At 66.8% G+C, this 14,772-nt stretch overlaps 1 long non-coding RNA gene across 1 annotated transcript in view; it reads left to right on the top strand.

Moving 5' to 3' along the window:
- Positions 1 to 520: 520 nt before the first annotated feature.
- Positions 521 to 14,772, top strand: part of LOC140407126 (uncharacterized) — a 43,455-nt gene continuing 29,203 nt past the window's right edge. The window contains exon 1 of the long non-coding RNA XR_011939469.1: positions 521 to 564. This is a non-coding gene — a long non-coding RNA (uncharacterized lncRNA). The remainder of the gene's footprint in view (positions 565 to 14,772) is intronic.

Here is a 14,772-nt window from a genome sequence, read left to right as displayed (position 1 = left end):
GTATTGACTGTGTTTTTCCTGTGTATTGACTGTGTTTTGCCTGTGTACTGTCTGTGTATTGCCTGTGTATTGACGGTGTTTTGCCTGTATACTGACTGTGTATTGCCTGTGTACTGACTGTGTATTGACTGTGTACTGACTGTGTTTTGCCTGTGTACTGACTGTGTTTTGCCTGTGTACTGACTGTGTTTTGCCTGTGTACTGACTGAGTATAGACTTTGTTTTGCCTGTGTACTGACTGTGTATTGACTGTGTACTGACTGTGCTTTGCCTGTGTACTGACTGTGTTTTGCCTGTGTACTGACTGTGTTTTGCCTGTGTACTCACTGTGTTTTGCCTGTGTACTGACTGTGTTTTGCCTGTGTACTGACTGTGTATAGACTTTGTTTTGCCTGTGTACTGACTGTGTTTTGCCTGTGTACTGACTGTGTTTTGCCTGTGTACTGACTGTGTTTTGCCTGTGTATTGACTGTTTGCTTCTATTTTGAGGCTTTTACACAAACATCCATATCTTCGATTCAATATTTCCTCAACATGAATCAGTCTCCGCCTCAGCTGTTTAAGGTCAGTGACAGCGTCCTGTAAACATCTGAACCCCTCTCCCCGTCCCACTCCCCGTCTCTCTCCCCGTCTGTCTCCCCGTCTCTCTCCCCGTCTCTATCCCCGTCTGTGTCCCCGTCTCTCTCCCCGTCTGTCTCCCCGTCTCTCTCCCCGTCTGTCTCCCCGTCCCTCTCCCCGTCCCACTCCCGTCCCTCTCCCCGTCCCACTCCCCGTCTCTCTCCCCGTCTCTCTCCCCATCTGTCTCCCCGTCTGTGTCCCCGTCTCTCTCCCCGTCTCTATCCCCGTCTGTGTCCCCATCTCTCTCTCCCCGTCTCTCTCCCCGTCTCTCTCCCCGTCTGTCTCCCCGTCTGTGTCCCCGTCTGTGTCCCCGTCTCTCTCCCCGTCTCTCTCCCCGTCTCTCTCCCCGTCTCTCTCCCCGTCTCTCTCTCCGTCTCTTTCCCCGTCTCTCTGCCCGTCTCTCTCCCCGTCTCTCTCCCCGTCTCTCTCCCCGTCTCTCTCCCCGTCTCTCTCCCAGTCTCTCCCCGTCTCGCTCTCCGTCTCTCCCCGTCTCTCTCCCCGTCTCTCTCCCCGTCTCTCTCCCCGTCTCTCTCCCCGTCTCTCTCCCCGTCTGACTCCACGTCTGTGCCCCCGTCTCTCTCCCCGTCTCTCTCCCCCTCTCTCTCCCCGTCTGTGTCCCCATCTCTCCCCGTCTGTGTCCCCGCACCTCCCCGTCTCTCTCCCCGTCTCTCTCCCCGTCTCTCTCCCCGTCTGTCTCCCCGTCTGTGTCCCCGCCTCTCTCCCCGTCTCTCTCCCCGTCTGTCTCCCCGTCTGTGTCCCCGTCTCTCTCCCCGTCTCTCTCCCACGTCTCTCTCCCCGTCTCTCTCCCCGTCTCTCTCTCCGTCTCTCTCCCCGTCTCTCTCCCCGTCTCTCTCCCCGTCTCTCTCCCCGTCTCTCTCCCAGTCTCTCCCCGTCTCGCTCTCCGTCTCTCCCCGTCTCGCTCCCCGTCTCTCTCCCCGCCTCTCTCCCCGTCTCTCTCTCCCCGCCTCTCTCCCCGTCTCTCTCTCCCCGTCCCACTCCCCGTCTCTCTCCCCCGTCTTTCTCCCTGTCTCTCTCTCCCCGTCCCACTCCCCGTCTCTCTCCCCCGTCTCTCTCCCCCGTCTCTCTCCCCCGTCTCTCCCCCCCGTCTCTCCCCCGTCTCTCCCCCGTCTCTCCCCCGTCTCACTCCCCGTCCCACTCCCCATCTCTCTCCCCCGTCTCTCCCCCGTCTCTCCCCGTCTCTCTCCCCGTCTCTCTCCCCGTCTCTCTCCCAGTCTCTCCCCGTCTCCCTCCCCGTCTCTCTCCCCATCTCCCTCCCCGTCTCCCTCCCCGTCTCCCTCCCCGTCTCCCTCCCCGTTTCCCTCCCCGTCTCCCTCCCCGTCCCCCTCCCCGTCTCCCTCCCCGTCTCCCTCCCCGTCTCGCTCTCCGTCTCTCTCCCCGTCTCTCTCCCCGTCTCTCTCCCCGCCTCTCACCCCCCTCTCTCTCCCCGTCTCTCTCCCCTTCTCCCTCCCCGTCTCCCTCCCCGTCTCTCTCGCCGTCTCCCTCCCCTTCACTCTCCCCGTCTCTCTCCCCGTCTCTCACCCGTCTCTCTGTCCGTCTCTCTCCCCGTCTCTTTCCCCGTCTCTCTCCCCGTCTCTCTAACCGTCTCCCTCCCCGTCTCCCTCCCCGTCTCCCTCCCCGTCTCTCTCCCCGTCTCTCTCCCCGTCTCTCTCCCCGTCTCTCTCCCAGTCTCTCTCCCAGTCTCTCTCCCCGTCTCTCTCTCTGTCTCTCGCCCCATCTCCCTCTCCGTCTCCCTCCCCGTCTCTCTCCCCGTCTCTCTCCCCGTCTCTCTCCCCGTCCCACTCACCGTCCCACTCCCCGTCTCTCTCCCCGTCCCACTCCCCGTCCCACTCCCCGTCTCTCTCCCCCGTCTCTCCCCTGTCTCTCCCCCGTCTCCCTCCCCGTCTCCCTCCCCGTCTCCCTCCCCGTCTCCCTCCCCGTCTCGCTCTCCGTCTCTCTCCCCGCCTCTCTCCCCGCCTCTCTCCCCGTCTCTCTCCCCGTCTCTCTCCCCGTCTCTCTCCCCGTCTCTCTCCCCGTCCCACTTCCCGTCTCTCTCCCCGTCCCACTCCCCGTCTCTCTCTCCCCGTCTCTCTCCCCATCTCCCTCCCCGTCTCTCTGCCCGTCTCTCTCCCCGTCTCCCTCCCCGTCTCTCTCCCCGTCTCCCTCCCCGTCTCGCTCTCCGTCTCTCTCTCCTCGCCTCTCTCCCCCCTCTCTCTCCCCGTCTCTCTCCCCGTCTCCCTCCCCGTCTCCCTCCCCGTCCCCCTCCCCGTCTCCCTCCCCGTCTCCCTCTCCGTCTCTCTCCCCGTCTCTCTCCCCGTCTCTCTCCCCGTCTCTCTCCCCGCCTCTCTCTCCCCTCTCTCTCCCCGTCTCTCTCCCCGTCTCTCTCCCCGTCTCCCTCCCCGTCTCTCTCGCCGTCTCCCTCCCCGTCTCTCTCCCCGTCTCTCACCCCGTCTCTCTGTCCGTCTCTCTCCCCGTCTCTTTCCCCGTCTCTCTCCCCGTCTCTCTAACCGTCTCCCTCCCCGTCTCCCTCCCCGTCTCTCTCCCCGTCTCTCTCCCCGTCTCTCTCCCAGTCTCTCTCCCAGTCTCTCTCCCCGTCTCTCTCTCTGTCTCTCTCCCCATCTCCCTCTCCGTCTCCCTCTCCGTCTGCCTCTCCATCTCTCTCTCCGTCTCCCTCCCCGTCTCTCTCCCCGTCTCTCTCCCCGTCTCTCTCCCCGTCCCACTCACCGTCCCACTCCCCGTCTCTCTCCCCGTCCCACTCCCCGTCCCACTCCCCGTCTCTCTCCCCCGTCTCTCCCCTGTCTCTCCCCCGTCTCTCTCCCCGTCTGCCTCCCCGTCTCCCTCCCCGTCTCCCTCCCCGTCTCCCTCCCCGTCTCCCTCCCCTTCTCCCTCCCCTTCTCCCTCCCCGTCTCCCTCCCCGTCTCCCTCCCCGTCTCCCTCCCCTTCTCCCTCCCCTTCTCCCTCCCCTTCTCCCTCCCCGTCTCCCTCCCCGTCTCCCTCCCCTTCTCCCTCCCCGTCTCCCTCCCCTTCTCCCTCCCCGTCTCCCTCCCCTTCTCCCTCCCCGTCTCCCTCCCCGTCTCCCTCCCCTTCTCCCTCCCCTTCTCCCTCCCCGTCTCCCTCCCCTTCTCCCTCCCCGTCTCCCTCCCCTTCTCCCTCCCCGTCTCCCTCCCCGTCTCCCTCCCCGTCTCTCTCCCCGTCTCTCTCCCCGTCTCTCTCTCCGTCTCTCTCCCCGTCACTCTCCCCGTCTCTCTCCCCGTCCCACTCCCCGTCCCACTCCCCAACTCTCTCCCCGTCTCTCTCCCCGTCTCCCTCCCCGTCTCGCTCTCCGTCTCTCTCTCCCCGCCTCTCTCCCCCCTCTCTCTCCCAGTCTCTCTCCCCGTCTCCCTCCCCGTCTCCCTCCCCGTCCCCCTCCCCGTCTCCCTCCCCGTCTCCCTCTCCGTCTCTCTCCCCGTCTCTCTCCCCGTCTCTCTCCCCGTCTCTCTCCCCGCCTCTCTCTCCCCTCTCTCTCCCCGTCTCTCTCCCCGTCTCTCTCCCCGTCTCCCTCCCCGTCTCTCTCGCCGTCTCCCTCCCCGTCTCTCTCCCCGTCTCTCACCCCGTCTCTCTGTCCGTCTCTCTCCCCGTCTCTTTCCCCGTCTCTCTCCCCGTCTCTCTAACCGTCTCCCTCCCCGTCTCCCTCCCCGTCTCTCTCCCCGTCTCTCACCCCGTCTCTCTGTCCGTCTCTCTCCCCGTCTCTTTCCCCGTCTCTCTCCCCGTCTCCCTCCCCGTCTCCCTCCCCGTCTCCCTCCCCGTCTCTCTAACCGTCTCCCTCCCCGTCTCCCTCCCCGTCTCTCTCCCCGTCTCTCTCCCCGTCTCTCTCCCAGTCTCTCTCCCAGTCTCTCTCCCCGTCTCTCTCTCTGTCTCTCTCCCCATCTCTCTCTCCGTCTCCCTCTCCGTCTGCCTCTCCATCTTTCTCTCCGTCTCCCTCCCCGTCTCTCTCCCCGTCTCTCTCCCCGTCTATCTCCCCGTCCCACTCACCGTCCCACTCCCCGTCTCTCTCCCCGTCCCACTCGCCGTCCCACTCCCCGTCTCTCTCCCCCGTCTCTCCCCTGTCTCTCCCCCGTCTCTCTCCCCGTCTCTCTCCCCGTCCCACTCCCCGTCTCTCTCCCCGTCTCCCTCCCCGTCTCCCTCCCCGTCTCCCTCCCCGTCCCCCTCCCCGTCTCCCTCCCCGTCTCTCTCCCCGTCTCCCTCCCCGTCTCCCTCCCCGTCTCCCTCCCCGTCCCCCTCCCCGTCTCCCTCCCCGTCTCTCTCCCCGTCTCTCTCCCCGTCTCTCTCCCCGTCTCTCTGCCCTTCTCCCTCCCCGTCTCTCTCCCCGTCTCTCTCCCCGTCTCTCTCCCCGTCCCCCTCCCCGTCTCCCTCCCCGTCTCTCTTCCCGTCTCTCTCCCCATCTCTCTCCCCGTCTCTCTCCCCGTCTCTCTCCCCGTCTCTCTCCCCGTGCGTCTCTCTCCCCGTCCGTCTCTCTCCCCGTCCGTCTCTCTCCCCGTCTCCCTCCCCGTCCCCCTCCCCGTCTCCCTCCCCGTCTCTCTTCCCGTCTCTCTCCCCGTCTCTCTCCCCGTCTCTCTCCCCGTCTCCCTCCCCGTCTCCCTCCCCGTCTCCCTCCCCGTCTCTCTCCCCGTCTCTCTCCCAGTCTCTCTCCCCGTCTCTCTCCCCGTCTTCCTCCCCGTCTCTCTCCCCGTCTCTCTGCCCGTCCCCCTCCCCGTCTCCCTCCCCGTCTCCCTCCCCGTCTGTCTCCCCGTCTGTGTCCCCGTCTCTCTCCCCGTCTCTCTCCCCGTCTCTCTCCCCATCTCTCTCCCCATCTCTCTCCCCGTCTCTCTCCCCGTCTCTCTCCCCGTCTCTCTCCCCATCTCTCTCTCCATCTCTCTTCCCGTCTCTCTCCCCGTCTCTCTCCCCGTCTCTCTCCCCGTCTCTCTCCCCGTCACTCTCCCCGTCTCTCTCCCCGTCTCTCTCCCCGTCACTCTCCCCGTCTCTCTCCCCGTCTCTCTCCCCGTCTCTCTCCCCGTCTCTCTCCCTGTCTCTCTCCCCGTCTCTCTCCCCGTCTTTCTCCCCGTCTCTCTCCCCGTCTCTCTCCCCGTCTCTCTGCCCGCCTCTCTCCCCGTCTCTCTCCCCGTCTCTCTCCCCGTCTCTCTCCCCGTCTCTCTCCCGGTCTCTCTCCCAGTCTCTCTCCCCGTCTCCCTCCCCGTCTCTCTCCCCGTCTCTCTCCCCGTGTCTCTCCCCGCACCACCCCGTCCCGCTCTCCGTCTCTCCCCGTCTCGCTCCCCGTCCCTCTCCCCGTCTCTCTCCCCGTCTGTGTCCCCATCTCTCTCCTCGTCTGTGTCCCCGTCTGTCTCCCCGTCTGTGTCCCCGTCTGTCTCCCATTCTCTCTCCCCGTCTCTCTCCCCGTCTCTCTCCCCGTCTCTCTCCCCGTCTCTCTCCCCGTCTCCCTCCCCGTCTCTCTCCCCGTCTCTCTCCCCGTCTCTCTCCCCGTCTCCCTCCCCGTCTCTCTCCCCGTCTCTCTCCCCGTCTCTCTCCCCGTCTCTCTCCCCGTCTCTCTCCCCATTTGTCTCCCCGTCTGTGTCCCCGTCTCTCTCCCCGTCTCTCTCCCCGTCTCTCTCCCCATCTCTCTCCCCGTCTCTCTCCCCGTCTGTGTCCCCGTCTCTCTCACCGTCTCTCTCCCCGTCTCCCTCCCCGTCTCTCTCCCCGTCTCTCTCCCCGTCTCTCTCCCCGTCTCTCTCCCCGTCTGTGTCCCCGTCTCTCTCACCGTCTCTCTCCCCGTCTCCCTCCCCGTCTCTCTCTCCCCGTCTCTCTCACCGTCTCCCTCCCCGTCTCTCTCATCGTCTGTGTCCCCGTCTCTCTCCCCGTCTTTCTCCCCGTCTCTCTCCCCGTCTCTCTCCCCGTCCCACTCCCCATCTCTCTCCCCGTCTCCCTCCCCGTCTGGCTCTCCCTCTCTCTCTCCCCACCTCTCTCCCCGCCTCTCTCCCCGTCTCTCTCCCCGTCTCCCTCCCCGTCTCCCTCCCCGTCTCCCTCCCCGTCTCCCTCCCCGTCTCTCTCCTCGTCTCTCTCCACGTCTCTCTCCACGTCTCTCTCCCCGTCTCTCTCCCCGTCTCCCTCCCCGTCTCCCTCCCCGTCTCCCTCCCCGTCTCCCTCCCCGTCTCCCTCCCCGTCTCCCTCCCCGTCTCCCTCTCCGTCTCTCTCCCCGTCTCTCTCCCCATCTCTCTCCCCATCTCTCTCCCCGTCTCTCTCCCCGTCTCTCTCTCTGTCTCTCTCCCCGTCTCCCTCTCCGTCTCTCTCCCCGTCTCTCTCCCCGTTTCTCTCCCCATCTCTCTCCCCGTCTCTCTCCCCGTCTCTCTCTCTGTCTCTCTCCCCGTCTCCCTCTCCGTCTCTCTCCCCGTCTCTCTCCCCGTCTCTCTCCCCGTCTCTCTCCCCATCTCTCTCCCCGTCTCTCTCCCCGTCTCGCTCTCCGTCTCCCTCTCCGTCTCCCTCTCCGTCTCTCTCCCCGTCTCTCTCCCCGTCTCTCTCCCCGTCTCTCTCCCCGTCTCTCTCCCTCTCCGTCTCTCTCCCCGTCTCTCTCCCTGTCCGTCTCCCTTCCCGTCTCCCTCCCCGTCTCCCTCCCCGTCTCTCTCCCCGTCTCTCTCCCTGTCCGTCTCTCTCCCCGTCTCTCTCCCCGTCTCTCTCCCCGTCTCTCTCCCCGTCTCTCTTCCCGTCTCTCTCCCGGTCTCCCTCACCGTCTCTCTCCCCGTCTCTCTCCCCGTCTCCCTCCCCGTCTCTCTCCCCGTCTCTCTCCCCATCTCTCTCCCCGTCTCTCTCCCCGTCTCTCTCCCCGTCTCTCTCCCCGTCCCACTCCCCGTCTCTCTCCCCGCCTCTCTCTCTGTCTCTCTCCCCGTTTCTCTCCCCATCTCTCTCCCCGTCTCTCTCCCCGTCTCTCTCTCTGTCTCTCTCCCCGTCTCCCTCTCCGTCTCTCTCCCCGTCTCTCTCCCCGTCTCTCTCCCCGTCTCTCTCCCCATCTCTCTCCCCGTCTCTCTCCCCGTCTCGCTCTCCGTCTCCCTCTCCGTCTCCCTCTCCGTCTCTCTCCCCGTCTCTCTCCCCGTCTCTCTCCCCGTCTCTCTCCCCGTCTCTCTCCCTCTCCGTCTCTCTCCCCGTCTCTCTCCCTGTCCGTCTCCCTTCCCGTCTCCCTCCCCGTCTCCCTCCCCGTCTCTCTCCCCGTCTCTCTCCCTGTCCGTCTCTCTCCCCGTCTCTCTCCCCGTCTCTCTCCCCGTCTCTCTCCCCGTCTCTCTTCCCGTCTCTCTCCCGGTCTCCCTCACCGTCTCTCTCCCCGTCTCTCTCCCCGTCTCCCTCCCCGTCTCTCTCCCCGTCTCTCTCCCCATCTCTCTCCCCGTCTCTCTCCCCGTCTCTCTCCCCGTCTCTCTCCCCGTCCCACTCCCCGTCTCTCTCCCCGCCTCTCTCTCTGTCTCTCTCCCCGTCTCTCTCCCCGTCTCTCTCCCCGTCTCCCTCCCGTCTCTCTCCCCGTCTCTCTCCCCGTCTCTCTCCCCGTCTCTCTCCCCGTCTCTCTCTCTGTCTCTCTCCCCGTCTCCCTCCCCGTCTCCCTCCCCGTCTCTCTCCCCGTCTCTCTCCCCGACTCTCTTCCCGTCACTCTCCCCGTCTCTCTCCCTGTCCGTCTCTCTCCCCGTCTCCCTCCCCGTCTCCCTCCCCTTCTCCCTCCCCTTCTCCCTCCCCGTCTCTCTCCCCGTCTCTCTCCCCGTCTCTCTCCCCGTCTCTCTCCCCGTCTCTCTCCCCGCCTCTCTCCCCGCCTCTCTCCCCGTCCCACTCCCCGTCTCCCTCCCCGTCCCTCTCGCCGTCTCTCTCCCCGTCTCCCTCCCCGTCTCTCTCCCCGTCTCTCTCCCCGTCTCTCTCCCCGTCTCTCTCCCCGCCTCTCTCCCCGCCTCTCTCCCCGTCTCTCTCCCCGTCCCACTCCCCGTCTCCCTCCCCGTCCCTCTCGCCGTCTCTCTCCCCGTCTCCCTCCCCGTCTCCCTCCCCTTCTCCCTCCCCTTCTCCCTCCCCGTCTCTCTCCCCGTCTCTCTCCCCGTCTCTCTAACCGTCTCTCTCCCCGCCTCTCTCCCCGCCTCTCTCCCCGCCTCTCTCCCCGTCCCACTCCCCGTCTCTCTCTCCATCTGTCTCGCCGCCTCTCTACCCGTCTCTCTCCCCGTCTCGCTCCCCGTCTCTCTCCCCGTCAGTGTCTCCGTCTCTCTCCCGTCTATCTCCCCGTCTCACTCCCCGTCCCACTCCCCGTCTATCTCCCCCGTCTCTCCCCCGTCTCTCCCCCGTCTCTCCCCCGTCTCTCCCCGTCACTCTCCCCGTCTCACTCCCGGTCCCACTCCCCGTCTCTCTCCCCGTCTCTCTCCCCGTCTCTCTCTCCGTCTCTCTCCCTGTCTCTCTCCCCGTCTCTCTCCCCGTCCCAATCCCCGTCCCACTCCCCATCTCTCTCCCCGTCTCTGTCCCCGCCTCCCTCCCCGTCTCGCTCTATGTCTCTCTCTCCCCGCCTCTCTCCCCCCTCTCTCTCCCCGTCTCTCTCCCCTTCTCCCTCCCCGTCTCCCTCCCCGTCTCTCTCGCCGTCTCCCTCCCCGTCTCTCTCCCCGTCTCTCTCCCCGTCTCTCACCCGTCTCTCTGTCCGTCTCTCTCCCCGTCTCTTTCCCCGTCTCTCTCCCCGTCTCTCTAACTGTCTCCCTCCCCGTCTCCCTCCCCGTCTCTCTCCCCGTCTCCCTCCCCGTCTCTCTCCCCGTCTCTCACCCCGTCTCTCTGTCCGTCTCTCTCCCCGTCTCTTTCCCCGTCTCTCTCCCCGTCTCTCTAACCGTCTCCCTCCCCGTCTCCCTCCCCGTCTCTCTCCCCGTCTCTCTCCCCGTCTCTCTCCCCGTCTCTCTCCCCGTCTCTCACTCTGTCTCTCTCCCCATCTCCCTCTCCGTCTCCCTCTCTGTCTGCCTCTCCATCTCTCTCTCCGTCTCCCTCCCCATCTCTCTCCCCGTCTCTCTCCCCGTCTCTCTCCCCGTCCCACTCACCGTCTCTCCCCCGTCTCTCTCCCCGTCTCTCTGCCCGTCTCTCTCCCCGTCTCTCTCGCCGTCTCCCTCCCCGTCTCTCTCCCCGTCTCTCACCCCGTCTCTCTGTCCGTCTCTCTCCCCGTCTCTTTCCCCGTCTCTCTCCCCGTCTCTCTAACCGTCTCCCTCCCCGTCTCCCTCCCCGTCTCTCTCCCCGTCTCTCTCCCCGTCTCTCTCCCCGTCTCTCTCCCCGTCTCTCACTCTGTCTCTCTCCCCATCTCCCTCTCCGTCTCCCTCTCCGTCTGCCTCTCCATCTCTCTCTCCGTCTCCCTCCCCATCTCTCTCCCCGTCTCTCTCCCCGTCTCTCTCCCCGTCCCACTCACCGTCCCACTCCCCGTCTCTCTCCCCGTCCCACTCCCCATCCCACTCCCCGTCTCTCTCCCCCGTCTCTCCCCTGTCTCTCCCCCGTCTCTCTCCCCGTCTCTCTCCCCGTCCCACTCCCCGTCTCTCTCCCCGTCTCCCTCCCCGTCTCGCTCTCGCTCTCTCTCTCCCCGCCTCTCTCCCCGCCTCTCCCCCGTCTCTCTCCCCGTCTCCCTCCCTGTCTCCCTCCCTGTCTCCCTCCCTGTCTCCCTCCCCGTCTCCCTCCCCGTCTCCCTCCCCGTCTCGCTCTCCGTCTCTCTCCCCGCCTCTCTCCCCGTCTCTCTCCCCGTCTCTCTCCCCGTCTCTCTCCCCGTCTCTCTCCCCGTCCCACTTCCCGTCTCTCTCCCCGTCCCACTCCCCGTCACTCTCTCCCCGTCTCTCTCCCCGTCTCCCTCCCCGTCTCCCTCCCCGTCTCTCTCCCCGTCTCCCTCCCCGTCTCCCTCCCCGTCTCCCTCCCCGTCTCCCTCCCCGTCTCTCGCCCCGTCTCTCTCCCCGTCTCTCTGCCCGTCTCTCTCCCCGTCTCCCTCCCCGTCTCCCTCCCCGTCTCCCTCCCCGTCTCCCTCCCCGTCTCTCTCCCCGTCTCCCTCCCCGTCTCCCTCCCCGTCTCCCTTCCCGTCTCCCTCCCCGTCTCTCTCCCCGTCTCTCTCTCCGTCTGTCTCCCCGTCTCTCTCCCCGTCTCTCTCCCCGTCTCTTTCCCCGTCTCTCTCCCCGTCTCCCTCCCCGTCTCCCTCCCCGTCTCTCTCCCCGTCTCCCTCCCCGTCTCTCTCCCCGTCTGTCTCCCCGTCTCTTTCCCCGTCTCTCTCCCCGTCTCTCTCCCCGTCCCACTCCCCGTCACTCTCTCCCCGTCTCTCTCCCCGTCTCCCTCCCCGTCTCCCTCCCCGTCTCTCTCCCCGTCTCCCTCCCCGTCTCCCTCCCCGTCTCCCTCCCCGTCTCTCGCCCCGTCTCTCTCCCCGTCTCTCTGCCCGTCTCTCTCCCCGTCTCCCTCCCCGTCTCCCTCCCCGTCTCCCTCCCCGTCTCCCTCCCCGTCTCTCTCCCCGTCTCCCTCCCCGTCTCCCTCCCCGTCTCCCTTCCCGTCTCCCTCCCCGTCTCTCTCCCCGTCTCTCTCTCCGTCTGTCTCCCCGTCTCTCTCCCCGTCTCTCTCCCCGTCTCTTTCCCCGTCTCTCTCCCCGTCTCCCTCCCCGTCTCCCTCCCCGTCTCTCTCCCCGTCTCCCTCCCCGTCTCCCTCCCGTCTCCCTCCCCGTCTCTCTCCCCGTCTCCCTCCCCGTCTCTCTCCCCGTCTGTCTCCCCGTCTCTTTCCCCGTCTCTCTCCCCGTCTCCCTCCCCGTCTCCCTCCCCGTCTCCCTCCCCGTCTCTCTCCCCGACTCTCTCCCCGTCTCTTTCCCCGTCTCTCTCCCCGTCTCTCTCCCCGTCTCTCTCCCCGTCTCCCTCCCCGTCTCCCTCCCCGTCTCTCTGCCCGTCTCTTTCCCCGTCTCTTTCCCCGTCTCTCTCCCCGTCACCCTCCCCGTCTCCCTCCCCGTCTCTCTCCCCGTCTCTTTCCCCGTCTCTTTCCCCGTCTCTCTCCCCGTCTCCCTCCCCGTCTCTCTCCCCGTCTCTCTCCCCGTCTCCCTCCCCGTCTCCCTCCCCGTCTCCCTCCCCGTCTCCCTCCCCTTCTCCCTCCCCTTCTCCCTCCCCGTCTCCCTCCCCGTCTCCCTCCCCTTCTCCCTCCCCTTCTCCCTCCCCGTCTCCCTCCCCGTCTCCCTCCCCGTCTCTCTCCCCGTCTCTCTCTCCGTCTCTCTCTCCGTCTCTCTCCCCGTCTCTCTCCCCGTCCCACTCCCCGTCCCACTCCCCTTCTCTCTCCGCGTCTCTCTCCCCGTCTCCCTCCCCGTCTCGCTCTCCATCTCTCTCTCCCCGCCTCTCTCCCCCCTCTCTCTCCCCGTCTCCCTCCCCGTCTCCCTCCCCGTCTCCCTCCCCGTTTCCCTCCCCGTCCCCCTCCCCGTCTCCCTCCCCGTCTCCCTCTCCGTCTCTCTCCCCGTCTCTCTCCCCGTCTCTCTCCCCGCCTCTCTCCCCCCTCTCTCTCCCCGTCTCTCTCCCCGTCTCTCTCCCCGTCTCCCTCCCCGTCTCTCTCACCGTCTCCCTCCCCGTCTCTCTCCCCGTCTCTCACCCCGTCTCTCTGTCCGTCTCTCTCCCCGTCTCTTTCCCCGTCTCTCTCCCCGTCTCTCTAACCGTCTCCCTCCCCGTCTCCCTCCCCGTCTCTCTCCCCGTCTCTCTCCCCGTCTCTCTCCCCGTCTCTATCCCAGTCTCTCTCCCAGTCTCTCTCCCCGTCTCTCTCTCTGTCTCTCTCCCCATCTCCCTCTCCGTCTCCCTCTCCGTCTGCCTCTCCATCTCTCTCTCCGTCTCCCTCCCCGTCTCTCTCCCCGTCTCTCTCCCCGTCTCTCTCCCCGTCTCCCTCCCTGTCTCCCTCCCTGTCTCCCTCATCGTCTCCCTCCCCGTCTCCCTCCCCGTCTCCCCCCCCGTCTCGCTCCCCGCCTCTCTCCCCGCCTCTCCCCCGTCTCTCTCCCCGTCTCCCTCCCCGTCTCCCTCCCTGTCTCCCTCCCTGTCTCCCTCATCGTCTCCCTCCCCGTCTCCCTCCCCGTCTCCCCCCCCGTCTCGCTCTCCGTCTCTCTCCCCGCCTCTCTCCCGTCTCTCTCCCCGTCTCTCTCCCCGTCTCCCTCCCCGTCTCCCTCCCCTTCTCCCTCCCCGTCTCCCTCCCCGTCTCTCTCCCCGTCTCTCTCCCCGTCTCTCTCTCCGTCTCTCTCCCCGTCTCTCTCCCCGTCTCTCTCCCCGTCCCACTCCCCGTCCCACTCCCCATCTCTCTCCCCGTCTCTCTCCCCGTCTCTCTCCCCGTCTCTCTCCCCGTCCCACTCCCCGTCTCTCTCTCCGTCTCTCTCCCCGTCTCTCTCCCCGTCTCCCTCCCCGTCTCGCTCTCCGTCTCTCTCTCCCCGCCTCTCTCCCCCCTCTCTCTCCCCGTCTCTCTCCCCGTCTCCCTCCCCGTCTCCCTCCCCGTCTACCTCCCCGTCTCCCTCCCCGTCCCCCTCCCCGTCTCCCTCCCCGTCTCCCTCTCCGTCTCTCTCCCCGTCTCTCTCCCCGTCTCTCTCCCCGCCTCTCTCCCCCCTCTCTCCCCGTCTCTCTCCCCGTCTCTCTCCCCGTCTCCCTCCCCGTCTCTCTCACCGTCTCCCTCCCCGTCTCTCTCCCCGTCTCTCACCCCGTCTCTCTGTCCGTCTCTCTCCCCGTCTCTTTCCCCGTCTCTCTCCCCGTCTCTCTAACCGTCTCCCTCCCCGTCTCCCTCCCCGTCTCCCTCCTCGTCTCTCTCCCCGTCTCTCTCCCCGTCTCTATCCCAGTCTCTCTCCCAGTCTCTCTCCCCGTCTCTCTCTCTGTCTCTCTCCCCATCTCCCTCTCCGTCTCCCTCTCCGTCTGCCTCTCCATCTCTCTCTCCGTCTCCCTCCCCGTCTCTCTCCCCGTCTCTCTCCCCGTCTCTCTCCCCGTCCCACTCACCGTCCCACTCCCCGTCTCTCTCCCCGTCCCACTCCCCGTCCCACTCCCCGTCTCTCTCCCCCGTCTCTCCCCTGTCTCTCCCCCGTCTCTCTCCCCGTCTCTCTCCCCGTCCCACTCCCCGTCTCTCTCCCCGTCTCCCTCCCCGTCTCGCTCTCCCTCTCTCTCTCCCCGCCTCTCTCCCCGCCTCTCCCCCGTCTCTCTCCCCGTCTCCCTCCCCGTCTCCCTCCCTGTCTCCCTCCCTGTCTCCCTCCCTGTCTCCCTCATCGTCTCCCTCCCCGTCTCCCTCCCCGTCTCCCCCCCCGTCTCGCTCTCCGTCTCTCTCCCCGCCTCTCTCCCCGTCTCTCTCCCCGTCTCTCTCCCCGTCCCACTTCCCGTCTCTCTCCCCGTCCCACTCCCCGTCTCTCTCCCCGTCTCTCTCCCCGTCTCTCTCCCCGTCTCTCTCCCCGTCCCACTTCCCGTCTCTCTCCCCGTCCCACTCCCCGTCTCTCTCTCCCCGTCTCTCTCCCCGTCTCCCTCCCCGTCTCCCTCCCCGTCTCTCTCCCCGTCTCCCTCCCCGTCTCCCTCCCCGTCTCCCTCCCCGTCTCCCTCCCCGTCTCTCGCCCCGTCTCCCTCCCCGTCTCCCTCCCCGTCTCCCTCCCCGTCTCTCTCCCCGTCTCCCTCCCCGTCTCTCTCCCCGTCTCTCTCCCCGTCTCCCTCCCCGTCTCCCTCCCCGTCTCCCTCCCCGTCTCCCTCCCCTTCTCCCTCCCCTTCTCCCTCCCCGTCTCCCTCCCCGTCTCCCTCCCCGTCTCCCTCCCCTTCTCCCTCCCCGTCTCTCTCCCCGTCTCTCTCCCCGTCTCTCTCTCCGTCTCTCTCCCCGTCTCTCTCCCCGTCTCTCTCCCCGTCCCACTCCCCATCTCTCTCCCCGTCTCTCTCCCCGTCTCCCTCCCCGTCTCGCTCTCCGTCTCTCTCTCCCCGCCTCTCTCCCCCCTCTCTCTCCCCGTCTCTCTCCCCGTCTCCCTCCCCGTTTCCCTCCCCGTCTCCCTCCCCGTCTCCCTCCCCGTCCCCCTCCCCGTCTCCCTCCCCGTCTCCCTCTCCGTCTCTCTCCCCGTCTCTCTCCCCGTCTCTCTCCCCGCCTCTCTCCCCCCTCTCTCTCCCCGTCTCTCTCCCCGTCTCTCTCCCCGTCTCCCTCCCCGTCTCTCTCACCGTCTCCCTCCCCGTCTCTCTCCCCGTCTCT

This window comes from Scyliorhinus torazame, unplaced genomic scaffold (genome assembly GCF_047496885.1).
Source record: "Scyliorhinus torazame isolate Kashiwa2021f unplaced genomic scaffold, sScyTor2.1 scaffold_1189, whole genome shotgun sequence".
NCBI lineage: Eukaryota > Metazoa > Chordata > Chondrichthyes > Carcharhiniformes > Scyliorhinidae > Scyliorhinus > Scyliorhinus torazame.
Note: the sequence above shows the minus strand (reverse complement) of the source record. Positions and strands in the feature narration are given on the sequence as shown.